Below are 13,743 nucleotides of genomic sequence, written 5' to 3' on the forward strand. Positions count from 1 at the left end.
AGACCGTATGTCACCCACAAAGCCTAAAATAGCTACTTTTTGCAGAAAAAGTGTGCCCACGCCTGGCCCGAACTGACCCAGCTGCGAGGCCCTGCACCCACCCATCCTTGGTGCAGGACACTGGTGTGTTATTTAACTTGCATAAGGCTCAGTCTCCCCGTGTGTAAAGCAGAGGCATAAACAGCACCCAGGTTCCAGGGCAGTGAGAGTTGAATCAGGTACAATCAGTGCCAAGTCCTTGACCCAGAGCCCCTGGGCTCCTGCAGGTGGCGAGTTACAGTGGCTGATGGCAGCGGTGGCGGTGGTAGCGGCTCAAGTGTGGGACAAGGGTATTACCCTGACCCGCTAACCGTCCCCACGTTACAGAGCAATGTGGAAACTGAATCATGGGGGTGACTCATCTGAGGTCACTTGGCTACATATAGGATGCCACCAGGGCCGCTTTCCACAGACTCATGAAGGTTCTTGGCGCCCCACTTCCCTGCCTCTTGGGGTCTCCCCCGACCTGCTCCTGCAGCCCCGCCCACCACCCTCCTCAACGCTTCTGCCTTGGGCTCCACTCTCACAGAACTTCCCTCTTTTCAAGAAGCTGACTGCTCTCCTCTGCCCTGTTAGTTGCCAACAGCTGCAGGCATTTCACACCCTAGGGGTATCTTCATTTAACACAGAACCGCTAGTTCCCCCAAATCCATAGGTATCCACCTCTGGTGGCATAACGGTTTTGTGTAGGAGCTGTGCTGAAAATCACAGGTGCTGCTTCAGACCAAAGCATCCTCTCATGTTTACCAGGCTCCTCCCCACATTGGGACCAACGCCTCTCTGAGTCACAATCCAAATTCTGTCTCACTTGTTTAGCTCACGCTCTGGAACAGACAGACAAATATACACACGACTTGGCCACGGAATTCAGCTCGGCTATGGTCCAGCTGGTCATCCAGTCCCCTCCGGCCCCCAGGCTCATCCATCCCTCACCAGCCCTCCAGTGCATGAAGGAGGCAGGGTCTCTCCAAGGGACACGTGAGGAGAGATGATTAGTACATTTATTTTATAAAATGAAGAGATGTCCAAACAGGGTTATAGAACTTGTGATCTATCTTTAATATTTACATTGCAAAATCTACACTCTCAACCCCACGGTGTAATGCAATCTAATGGTGCTGATCTACAGAATAATTTCAGGACTGACAAACATTCACGTATCCTGAACTCTCAGGCAAAGCGGTCCAGTGGTGAGACAGGTGGGAGTTTACAGCGGAGCAGCAGTGACTTCTTTCAGTTCCACCCGCATGTCTCCATGACGACCACTGCTCACTTTGTTGGGAGATGAAGTCCCGTCCGGAACCAAGACCGGAGCCCAGAGGCGAAGTCTTTCGCCCGGCTCTGCAGGGAATCTCTAGACCCTCTCCTGCCGCTGAGCTGTGCTGAGTGGCTGCTGTCACGCGAATTCTGGACCTGGATTCTCTTCTCTTGCGTCAAGCCTGCCCTGAAGGCTGTCAGCCTCTCATGCCCATCACAGGGAGAGCCCCGTGGTCAGAGGCCTCCACCGTGACGATGGCCACGCCCCCTGAGGAGGAGGTGCGGGGAGGGGGAGGAAGGGGGTGTCTGGGAGACCTCCCACAAGGGATCATACTCCGGAGCCTCTCGGAATGCGGGGAAGTACAGGGTGTCTACAAAGGCATCCTGAGCACAAAGGCCGGAAGAGCTGCTCAGGGCCCAGGCCCAGCAAAACATACTCGTCACCCGCCACCCGCCTCCCCTGGCCGCCCCGGGAGCTGTTCTCCAGATTCCGCAAAGGCGTCCCCACCTCCACCAGGATGGCACTCTGGCTGCACTGCCTCCAAAATAAACTGCCAGGGAACCCGAGCCTCCAGCGCCCCCACCAGCCAGGCCGCAGCCAGGCCACCCAGTATGGTGGGGCCAGCGTGGCTCTGAGCTCACTCCTCGGCATTTAGGGAGCACATGCGTCCCTGAGCAGCCCTGAGGGGTGCTCACCGTCCAGACAGGGAAGCAGAGGCCTGGCCTGCGACAACTCCGGTGTGAGTCCTGCCACTGGCCTAAAACGGGTCTCTGACACCTCAGGGCCTCGGCCTCCTCCTCGGTCCCGGGGGGAAATGGCATCTGTCTACAGTAACTCACAGCCCGGGAATCAAAGGAGTCCCTGTGGATAGAGGGGCTGGGTGAGCCCCACAGCTCTCCCGCCCCCCAGGCAGCCCTGCGGCTCTGCACCTCCGGGAGGGGGCAGCAAGGGCACCGGGGAGGCCCCGTGTGCCCCTCCATGGACTCACACACAGAGCCCGCTGATCCCTCCAGGCAAGGGCTGGCCCCATCTGAACGACGTGGAAACCAAGGCCCGGGGGCTGGAGTGACTCGCCCCAAGCCACCTAGCAGCTGAGTGACAGAGCTGGTCCTGGGGCCGCAGTCCCCCTCCCGTGTCTCCCCATTATCTCAGAGGAGAGAGGCTTCACTGCTGGCCTCAGCTGGGGCGGGACACAGGATTCCTGAGTCTGCCCTGGGCCTGGGCTTGACAAGCCATCTCCGTGACCCCCTTGTCCTCCTCTACCACAGAGACGGGGAGAAGCAAGAAGAACATTCAGTTTGGCTCAAACTGCTTTGTGTGAGGGGCTGTGGCAGTCCCTGCGGTACACACAGAACAAACGAGCGAATCTCAGTTCCCGCCCGCAGTGTGTGACACAGCAGTAACTAAAATCTGAGAATCAGTTTCCAATCTACCTTTCCTCTTCTCACGTTTCCTTCCAAGCGGGCAGGCGTCATCGGCGCAGTTCTACAAGCGTGGACTCGAGACGGAAAGAGCAGCCGAAGTGGGGAACCGCGCTGCTCTGACCGAATCCCCTTAAACCTTCCCCTGAGGCACCATCCCTGAAAGAACCAGAACATGAGACAAAACGTGATGGTGACTCTTGCTTCAGGTCAGACTCTCTCAGCTGCAAGTGACAATAAAGAAAAGGCAAACTGACACGAGGCAGGAGCTCACGTCACTGGCAAGTCCGCCACCTCTGAGACCTGGCTTCTCTCCATTTCCCAGCTGGCGTCTCCGTGGGCCACATGGGATAACAGAGTGGAGACAGTGGTTCCAGCGTGTTTGGGTCCAGGTTCAAGCCCAGCAGGGAGGAGCCCCCGCCTGTCCCCCAGAAGCCTGGGCTGAAGTCTCAGTGGCTCTGGTTGGAGCCCCAACCCCTCCCCACACTCATCACTGCGGCTTTGATGACCCAGCATGACTTTGGCCCAGGGGGCTGATTCACAGAGCTGGATCAGTCCCACCCAAAGCAAAAGGGCATAAGGTGGGGGGGGGGGCTTTTAAAGGAAATTTTTTTTGAATGGAGGTACCGGGGATTGAATGCGGGACATCATGCATGCTAAGCATACGCCCTACCACTGAGCTATACCCACCCCACCTAAAGGAAACCTAAGGTACTGTTTTATCCAAATGCTGAAGGCGTGCTAGATAAGCTGACTGTGCACACGAGTAAAAAGGAATTAAACACTGTCATCTGCCTTGTCTGGCCCCAGAGGCTTTGTCTCTGATTCTCTAAGCCTCCTCCATTGGGTAACAAATTCCCCTATTGGCATCTAAACTACAACCTCCAAGGGTACCTAAGAGTTTTCAGGACAGGGAGGCTGAGTAAAAGGGTTGTGCTTTTGATTTCGAATTGGAAATAGCAGATTCTGTGGATGTTATGCACCAACTGTGGACAGACACTTTCTGTCTTCCAAGCAGGATACTGGGGGTGAAGGGCTCCAACTGTACCTCCGCTCACCTCCCCCAGCTACCCAGGGGCGCCCAGACTTGATGGTTCTAACTCAGAAATGCCTCTCAGCGCCAGCCGCTTGTCCATCCCACGTGTCACGGCTGGCATGTCACTGCCGGCTCCCAGCTGGGCTTGCGGTGATGTCTTAACTAGCATCCCCACTCGCCTCCCCCTACTCCAGGCTATCCCACCCCCAGGCGATTTTTCCCCCAAATGCTGACTCAGCCACACCCGTGCTGCTCCAAGCTGGCTTCCAGAGGGAAACAGGGAGCACCAATGGGGTTTCCTAAACAGCGCTTAATGAGCATTAAGTGAAGGGACAAGGGGTGAAGGAGCCCTAGGGACTAGCAGCAGCTGGAGGTCTCCACCTCCCTCGGCCTCAGGGCTAAAGAGAGGAAGCCATGTTATGGAATTCAAGGAGACTTGGGGCCACCAAGGGCTGCCTGGCAGGAGTTGTGGCCACAGAAGGATGCAGCCACCACCTGGAAAGTGACAAGGCAACAGAGGATAAATACCTCAACCTCGCTCGCCTCCTGCCCTCTGACCAGAGGGCCAGGGAGCCTGGGTGAAGCAGGGCACACACGAGGCCAGAGCAGGTTAGAGAGTGGGTGGCTGGCAGAGCGGAGCAAATGGAAAATAACCAGCACACTCAAGTGAAGCCTGGATTCACCTGCCTCGCTCTCAGGAGCAGCCCGAGCTCTCAGCCTGGAATAGCAGACATTCTGGCCACACCTCTCCATCCTGCCTCCCACCATCCTCATGCCCAAGCCCGTTACCCCAGACCCACGTAGCCCTTTCACAACTCCCCGCCTTGCCAGCTGTATTCCCTCTGCTTGTATTCTGCTTTCTCCATTCCCCACACCTTCTCCTTCTTTACATGGCAAACTCATTCATCCTTCAAAGCCTTTTTCTGATGGCATCTCTTTCATGCAGACTTCACCAAGTCCTACACTCAGAGTATTCCCTCTGCTCCCACAGACACCTCCGAAGAGCCCCCCAGAGCAGCCATGGCCTTGTTCTGGGACTGTTGACTTATCTGCCTCCCTGTCCAGACTGAGCTTTCTGACGTTGGAGACTGGGTCTATTCACCTCTCCATCCTGGGCCCAATGACAGTGTCGGGCACATAGTCAGCCCATAAATAGTCACTGAATCTACAAGTAAAAGATAAGAAAACTTTTGTTTCCCTGTTTCATACAACAGGGAAGCAGGGTGAGCAGGAGTCAAGAGAAAGGGGAACGTGCACCCTAACACCCCCACCTACTTTGTTCTTTTCTCTCCCAATCCAGCGCCAGGCTCAGCCTTATGTAATATGAGGAGGCTTTCTCCTTGGCCTTTCTCTTGCTGGACAAGCGCCGCGTGTGGGTTGTGTGGACCGCAGGCCCCCTGCCCTGCCCGCAGAGCCCAGAGCCCCTGCACAGCGTCTGCAGGACTCTCTGCGGCCGTGTCCCCCCACCCAGGAGCAGCCCTGACCAGGCAGTGTGACCACAAGCAGGACTTTGCCACCCTGCTCGTTATGTGCACAGACACGTGTCAAAGCATCTCTGACCAGCCCAGGGGGATGAGGCTCATTCCTTCCTCTCCCTTTGTCTATTTTGATTTACAAACGTGTGTAGGGGGCCTCCTGTGCGCCAAGCCCTGAGCACACAGCCGCAAGTGAGCACAGGAGGACACACAGTCCAGCGGGGAGGGCAGAGGCAGTGGAAGGGGAGGGACGGGGGCAACCATGACGACAGACGGTGAGGAAGGCAAAAGCGGAAGGGTCTTCACTGGCAGTTCCTCTTCCCCTTCCAGCCTGGATTCCAGAAGTCAAGGGACCTGAGGACAAGCATCCATGGGCAGGAGAGGCACCGCGTGGGCTGCCAGGGCCGCGTCACCGAGGACCACAGACTGGAATGCACTCTCTCACCTTCTGGAGGCCAGCAGTCGAGGCCAAGGTGTGGGCGGGTCCTCCTTCTGATGGGCAGAGAGGGAGGGTGGATGAGCAAGTTCTTATTTTGCTGACCCCTGGCCCCGCTGTACTCCTGACAGGGGCCACTTCCCTAGCACATTTCCCCAGCCTGGCTGACTCACTGGACAGGAAGGGCAGGGCAGGAACAGCTGGCAGCCGACTGAGGACCCCTCGCCTCTGGCCAGGCCGCCACACACCAGCCCTCCCCACTCTGTGGGTCCTGCCTGGCTAGTGGGTGGCCACCAGCCCCTGAGGGGAAGGCCACGTGGGCCCCGCTCTCCCTCCCTGGACAGTCCCTTATCCAGGGGCCCAGCTGTCCGGAGAGGTTTCCGCTACAAGTCACTCATCCGTCCACATACTGAGCCCTCACTTCCCTTTCAACAAGTAAGTATTAATGACCACCAAGGGCTCGACCGAGGCCCTGGACATACAGCAGCAAACACTCGGAACAGCCGTTGCCCCCGTGAAGTCCACACGCGAATGGAAGGAGACAAAAGACAAAAAAAAAATCAACATAGGCCACATCAACTGGTGCTAAAGGCAACGGGGAGGGCAGAGCAGGAGAAGGGGACAGTGACACATCGGGGGGGGGGCCAGGCTGGGCCATAGTCAGGTTGAGAAGCCTGATAAGGGTCCTTTGGAGCTAGGCCCAAGGAAGGAAGGATCCTGGGGGAGGGAGATCCAGGCTGAGGGACAAGCAGGAGCCCAGGTCAGAGGCTCAGTGTGCCTGTCAGTTTCCAGAAGCATCCAGGAGTCCAGGATGTCTGTATTGGGGGAGGGGCCGAGGGGACCAGATGCACCTTACGGCCTTGGCGTTACAGTGCAGGCCCTGAGGAACTGGGGTTTATCCCCGAGGAACTGGAGATTAAAAACGATGAGAACAAAATGTCCCGTGTCCTCAAGGAACCTCCTGTCTAGAATCAGAAGTGGAGCAAGCCCCAGATGGGGCCGTAGGGACAGTGGGATTCAGGCTGAAGATGCGTGGAATTCAGCCTCCAGACGGATGCCCGTTCTCTGCCGGGCCTGGGGAAACACTGCCTTCTCGGCTTAGAAGCCTGCTCTTCTGCGTCAGTGTTGGCTTAAGAGTCCTTGCCCCCAAAGGGAGGGCCTGTTTGTTTGTTCATCTTAAATTTAAATTGAGGGGGAAAGTGTCGTAATCTCTGGGTTAACCTGAAAGCTGAGTTGCCCAGCCACAGCCAACCCCGTGCCACAGAAAGCAGGACACAGAGCGAGTGTGTGTGTGTATGTGTGTGCGTGCGTGCAGGGGGTGCAGGGCGTGCAGAAACACACCCTCCCCGGATGGCTTCACAGGCGAAAAAGTGAATAACATCTCTCTCCCACCATCTTCCCTCATCCCTTTCGGCTCTGGGGTCTTCCTGGCCTGCTCCTCTCTTCCGAAGGGAGGCATGGGGCCGGTTCAGGAGATGGGGAAGGAGTGGGAGACACTTTGCAGGGTGTTTGTGGAGGGATTAGATCATGTACAAGCAACGGGGTGACTAGAGGGAGAGAAATGTGAGCAGAGCCCACGTGAGCAGAGTGGCTGAGAGCATTCCTGCGGTTCTAAGGATTCGGGAAAACAAGTTGCAGATCTGGACAAGTTCGTGCAGGGAGGGGTGCAGTGGAATGGACCAGGGCCAGAGCTAAAAATAAGGTGGTATTTCTACGCAGAGCAGACAGGCTAACATCTGTGGGACTTGGGGGGGGGGGGGGAGTGAGGCCAGAGAGGTGGGGAGGGGTCAGCCGGGCCTCAGTGTCAGTGAGAGAGGTTGATGCTTCCCCAAAGAGGAGAGGGGGTGCCCCGGCCAGGAAACCAAAGCCCAGAGGCCAAAATCGGGCAGGGAAGGGCTGAGGCGAAGGCTGCCCCACAGCAGAAGAAAGATTTCAGGCAGTTCCAGCCGGCCCACCCCAAGGCTGGTCACGTCACTCCAAGAGAAGCACAGAGGGGTGGGCCCCCCCCAAACCTTCTCCCCAGGCAGCAGTTAAGAAACCCAGAAGGAGTGGCCTGGAGCAGAGGGCAGGGAAGCAGCATTTACTGGGTGCTCACTGTGTAGGAGATGCTTTCCACACAGTCCCACAGTGATCCTGAAAGGTAGGGGCTTCGTTCCTCTTTCACAGATTACAAAAGACTCACATCATCCCAAGGCCAGCAGCATGTAAATGGCAGAGCTGGGAGTGGACCCCACAGCTCTGCCCCTCAAGCCTACACTCCCTCTGCCACCCGTCACTCATCTAAAAGGCAGACTCTCTGCAGGTGGCCCCAGAGGGCAGAAGACCGACAGGGGTCACCGGTGGGGAGGAAACTTTCCTAGCGTCCAGAACTACACAAGAGTAAGTGGCTGGCCTCAGGAGGTGGCGAGCTCACCCAAAAGCTGGCTCTCGGGGACAGGGAGGGAGTGGTCCTGGAGGTTCCCATCACTCGGAGGGGCTTTGCCCTGTGGAGGCAGTGCAGGAACCTGCCTGGGTCCAGCTGCGTCCTTGGTGTGGGAAAGAGGGAACCCTGAGTTTGGGAAGAGTGAGAGAACAGTCTCTCAGAAGCTGCCTACTCACGGATCGATCACTCAAGCGGTTTGCGATCCTAAACAGCCAGAGCCAAGATGTGGGAACAGGGCCCGGCCCCCAGGCTGCCGAGTGCTGTCTAGGGAAATATGGTTCCCCCACAGAGCAAAACACGCCCGCGAGAGCCAGAGGAGAGAGGCTGTCTGCTGCAGAAACAAGGGCTAATTTATGTGCCACCTCCCAGGTCTACGAGGAGTCAAAGAGAGGACAATGTGAACTGGAGAACCCAGGGAAAGAGACTAATCCTAATAATTATGATGTAAATAGTATTTTTCACAGCTGTCTTTTTTTTTTTTTTTTTTTTTTTTTTTTTTTTGAGCATTTACTACGTGCCAGCACTGTGCTAAATGTTCCGGATGCATTGTATGATTTAAGCATCAGAGCAATCCCTATGAGGCAGGTGCTCTCATTCCCCTTTTGCAGACAGGCTCAGAGAGGGGATGTAACTCACCCAAAATTGCACAGCTTACATGTGGCAGAGCTGGGACTCAAGCCCAGATCTGTCAGACTGCAGACCTCGAGTGTAACTGAGAAGCTAATGCTTCTGCCACCTCTGTCCTGACACAGACACAGCTCCAAGACAGAATGTAATCCCTCTCATGGAAAACAGTATGGAGATTCCTTAAAAACCTGAAAACAGAGTTACCATATTACTCAGCAATCCCTGGGCACATCTATCTCCAGAGGAAACTCTAATTCAAAAAGACACCTGCACCCCAATATTCATAGCAGCACTATTTACAATAGCCAAGACATGGAAACAACCTAAGAGTCCATCAACAGATGACTGGTCACATCTCCCTCTGACTACAGCCAAGAAGGACGCTCTGATTTTAAGGATCCATGGGATTAGACTGGGTCCACCTGGATAATTCAGGATAATTTCATCTCAAAGTCCTTAAACTTAATCCCATCTGCAAAGTCCCTTCTTGCCACGTAAGGTAACATATTCACAGGTTCCAGAGGTTAGGATGTGGACATTTTTGGGGCCACTGTTCTGCCCATCACAGATGATAAAGAGGAGTTAGAAGCAAGTGCACCAGCAGCAGGTGCTAAAAAAAAAAGGTGGGCGAGGGAGTAATAATATGTATTAGCATTTGCATAAAGAAGGCTACATAAAACATTGGTCATCAGAGGAGAACCAGACTGACGGGGAACCAGGCTGGACGGAGATATTCTGCGTCACTATGGAAGTGGTCAAACACACACGAACTGGAGAGAACAGTATAGTGATCCCCTTACATCCATCACCCAGCATCGACAATTAACTACAGTTCTGCCATTCTAGTTTCACTTATCTCCCCACCTTCTGGGAAGGGACTGAAAATTTACAGCAAATCCCAGACATATCATGCTAGCCTTAAACACTCAGGATGTACTTCTAAGAGGTAGGGTTTTGTTTTTTGTTTTTTTTTTCAGAAATGTACCACAATGCCATCATCACACCTAATAAAACTAACAATATTTTCTTATTATCATCTAATACGTAGCCTGTATTTAAACTTCTGTTTGAATCAGGATCCAAACAAGGCCCTCATGTTGCACTGGGTTGATATGAGTCTTCAACTGCTCTCAATCTATAATGATTTCCAGGACAGACACTCTTCCCTCGCTACTCTTTTATATCTTTATTTTTCAATCATGTCAGTGAGTGATCTACATAGAAGTTAAATTCAGGAGAAAATACAAATCTAATGCTTCATGGAGAGTTAAGTCTCTCTCCAAGGATGGTGGGTGAGGAAGAGCCCCCGCCAAGCAGGGGACTGGGGGACAGAGGATGGTAGGGGTGACAGGAGACCCCACCAAAGCCCCAGGTGGGGATGCGTGGAATCAGGGAGCCCAGGGGTGTGGCACCCTGGGGGGCTCTCCTAGCCTGTTTGGCTGAGATGGGTGGAAGGGTTGCAAGGACACAAGCAACAGTCTAGCCTGAAGCAGCCTGAGGAAAGTCACCCAAACCGAGGATGCTGCAATCATTCTAAATGTGCAGCCTGCTGAGAAACCACAGGAAACCCACCACCCACCAAACAGAGCCAAGTGTTACACTGAAGCATCCCCAGACCAGACAGCGGAGGAATGTGGAGGCGGAGAATCATGAGGGACAGGGTTGCTGCTGAAACACCTGGAGGTCAGGGACCTGAGCTCTGTTCCAGCTCTGCCTCCAGTCACCTGCCCGGTCCTGTAAGGTCACCTGTAGACGCAGTCCCTTGAGTAACTGTAGCTGGAGGAGGGGGGAGTGAGTAATAATATAAACTAGCATTTTCTTGGATTTGCATAAAGAAGGTTACCTAAAAACCAAATGAGAGGCAAATGAGATCCTGAGTATGGAAGGGGCAGTGGAAATTCTCCCCACTTAGTATCACCAACAGCTGGATCCGAAAGCCCCACTCCTACCAAGTTCCGCACATTATCCCTAACCTGAAAGAGGGGTTGCTGCAGGATAAATAGGAGTTTGCTGGGAACAGGAAATCTAGACAAAGAGAATGACAAGGTCAAAAGCAGAGGCGGTAATGGGCCTAGTGCATTCAGAGAATTAAATGCAAAGCCCTAAATCAATGGGGGATCTTGGATTGGACTCTGGGACAGGGACAGGACATTTGTCAAAAATAGCTGAAGGGGGGATGTAGCTCAGTGCAGAGCGCATGCCTAGCATGCACAAAGTCCTGGGTTCAATCCCCAGTACCTCTATTAAATAAATAAAAATAAAGCTAATTACCTTCCCCACCAAAAACAGCGACAAAATAAAAAAACAGCTGAAGCATGAATAAAATCTGCCGTTTAGTGAATGGTTTTGAACCAATGTTAACTTTTTAGTTTTGACAAATTAAACCTTGGTTTTTCAAGATGTTAACATTAAAAGGACTCTGTACTATCTCTGAAACTTTTCTGTAAACCTAAAATTATTCCAAAATAAAAAAAGTTATTAAGAAAGAGAGAGAAGGAAAAAAGAAAAGTAGTACAAAATGGCTAGTGTATAAGGTGTCAGAAGCGGGAACGGGTGGCGGGCCTCAGCAGAAGCCAGGTTTCTGGGACCTCCTGCGCCGCACCGCGGGGTCCGGACTCCACCTCTCCGCAGGCAGTGACTCCACGGCAGTGCTGCCCCGTCTCGGAACCCTTCCCACAGGCCCCAGGTGGACATTAGCCACTGTTTCTTACCTTCATCTCAAATACGTTTCACCTGCGCGTCCACATCTGCCTGAACCCACGCGGAAAGGGCCCAGGTCCTTTGTGCGCATGTGCTCACGCGTGCGCATACACGTGCGCGTGCGCACACAGCCCACCCGGGAGGGACCTGTCTCCGGCCTCTGACATCCTCAGGCATCCAGGGCCACCACCAGAGCAGAAGTCAGCAAGCGCCTCCACTCCACGTGGCGGAGGAGAAGCAGCAGTCCTCCAGGCCCCACAGCGGTGGAAAGGGAGGCTCAGGAAGACCGGCACCTGCAGGGGCAGAACCAAGGCGCAAACTCTCCACCTGTCGTCGGCACCTGAGACTCAGCCCGTCAGCTTGCTGGGAGGCACCTTCAGGATGGCACAACCCCTGGGCATCACCTGCAGCCCCTTCCCCGCTCTCCACAATCAAAGGACCAGAGAACAGAGAGAGTGCCAGCATTCACACAGCTGCTTACCCCGTGAAGAGGCAGCTTAGCGCCTGGCCTCTGGAGCCAGTTCACCTGGGCTCAGATCCGGCTCTGTTGCTTCCTAGCAAGTTAATTCGTGGGGCCTCGGTTTCCTCGTTTGTAAAACGGAGACAGTAAGACTAGCAACCTCAGAGAGCCTTTGGAGGATTAAATGAGTTTACATATAGCAGTTCGCCCATCCAAGTGTTCGTTCTTCAGGCTTATTTTTTTTCCTTCAGTGCCTGCAGAGTACCTACAGTGGTTACTACAGGAGCTGATCATCTATTTGGGGAGATTTTTGGAAAAAGATACATGAATCATGAAATTACCATCCAGGACAAGGTCGATCAGAGTCTAGTGGGTGATTCCGGAAGAAACTGCTACAGAAGTGCTGAAGGGGCTGGGTGGGCAGAGTAGACTGGGATGACAGAGGATGCTGGGGAAGGTGGGGGCCGAGCTGGCCTCAAAGGTGAGTGGGCTGCTTAAGGGGAAGAAGATGGGCCAGGGACTGGAGCTGAGGAAGGAGGTGGGAACCCAGCCACAGATGTGGGCATGGGTGCGGTATCCCCAGAGAGGAATCCGAACTGTAAATATAGGTGAAGGCAAGAGAGCAGAGGGCCTTTCCAATGAGCTTGGAATTAGGACATTAGCCTTTCATACATTCAGTAATACTTACCATGCACCTGCCGTGTGTCGGGTACTGTTCGAGGTCCTTGGGATACGTCGGAGAACAAAACAGTCAAAATCCCTGCTCTAGAGGAGTTTACATTCCAGCGGGAGGAGGCAGAAAATAAACAATACACATACTAAGAAAATTCTTTACTCTGTTAGAGAGTGATAGGTGTTTTGGCAAACAATTTAGAAGGTAGCGGAGCTGGGAGGCTTTCGAATAGGAAAATGAGCAAAGCTTTGGAAGTATGACAAAAGGCTGATATTAAATATTAGTTACTTACAACTCTTCCTTGCCCTCCAATCTCCTAAAGAGGACAGACCCTGAGAAATAATGATTTTTTTTTCTGAGCTAGGATAGTGGGAAGTGGAGGATACAAACTGGAAATGCCAGGAAACAGCTACATTGCTCCCCATGAACAGGAAGGCGAGGGCCAGAGAATGGTGGGGGCTGGGCTGGGGTGCAGGAGATAAGGCAGGAATGGCCGCAGAGAATGGGAGTTTGAAGAAAGAGAGCTCCACAAAGGAGTTTTGGAACAGGGTCCTCTGGCAGGTGAGCTGTCACTCCCTCACCTGCCTCTCCGTGAAATCTTCAAAAACCTCACACTCTACGTGGGTGGGCTCCACTTGGACTATGCGTGCGTCACGCACTGAAAAGTTATGGGGAGAGTAGAGCGGCCCCAGATGACCCAAACGCAGTGACATCACAAGGCGGTCAGTCCAGGGAGGTGTGCAGATGGGATGGATGAGTGACAGGGAGGCAGGAAGGAGGGCTGGACCATGGTTTGGGCCAAGGCAGAGTTTCAGAGTTTCAAGGACATGGCTCCCAACTTGGGTGGAGGCAGAAGGAAGGAAAGGTGGGAAACCCATATGAGGCTGAAATCAGGAGCCCTGAGTCTGATCTTTACTATCTCCCGCCTTCGGCTGGCTTCCTCGTTTTTAAATTGGACAGCCTCTGTGGGACCTCCTACCAGGGACGGGAGAGATGCGAGGAAGCCAGAACCACATTCAGTCAGCAGGTGCAGGACAAGATGGAGTCACAGGGAGGGGAAGGTTCAGGGCTGACTGGGGGGAGAATGGGGCAGGCCAGGGGGAAGGAAGTGGGCTGCTGTTGGGGGGAGGCCCTCGGAGATTGTGGACTCTGACCTTGGTGTTTACTGTGAGTTAAGTCTATTAGGTTCCTATTGC

At 53.9% G+C, this 13,743-nt stretch overlaps 1 long non-coding RNA gene across 2 annotated transcripts; it reads right to left on the reverse strand.

Annotated features, from left to right (window-relative positions):
• Positions 1–1,074: 1,074 nt before the first annotated feature.
• Positions 1,075–12,961, reverse strand: LOC123617506 (uncharacterized). Of its 2 annotated transcripts, XR_012504022.1 has the most exons (3): positions 11,426–12,961; positions 2,731–5,721; positions 1,075–2,158 (listed from the first exon to the last, which is right to left on the reverse strand). It is a non-coding gene; the product is annotated as an uncharacterized LOC123617506 (long non-coding RNA). The 2 variants fall into 2 exon arrangements; XR_012504021.1 differs by having other exon boundaries at positions 1,075–5,721.
• Between the last annotated feature and the right edge of the window lie 782 nt (positions 12,962–13,743).

The sequence above is a fragment of the Camelus bactrianus genome, chromosome 34 (assembly GCF_048773025.1).
Source record: "Camelus bactrianus isolate YW-2024 breed Bactrian camel chromosome 34, ASM4877302v1, whole genome shotgun sequence".
In the NCBI taxonomy this organism is placed as follows: Eukaryota; Metazoa; Chordata; class Mammalia; order Artiodactyla; family Camelidae; genus Camelus; species Camelus bactrianus.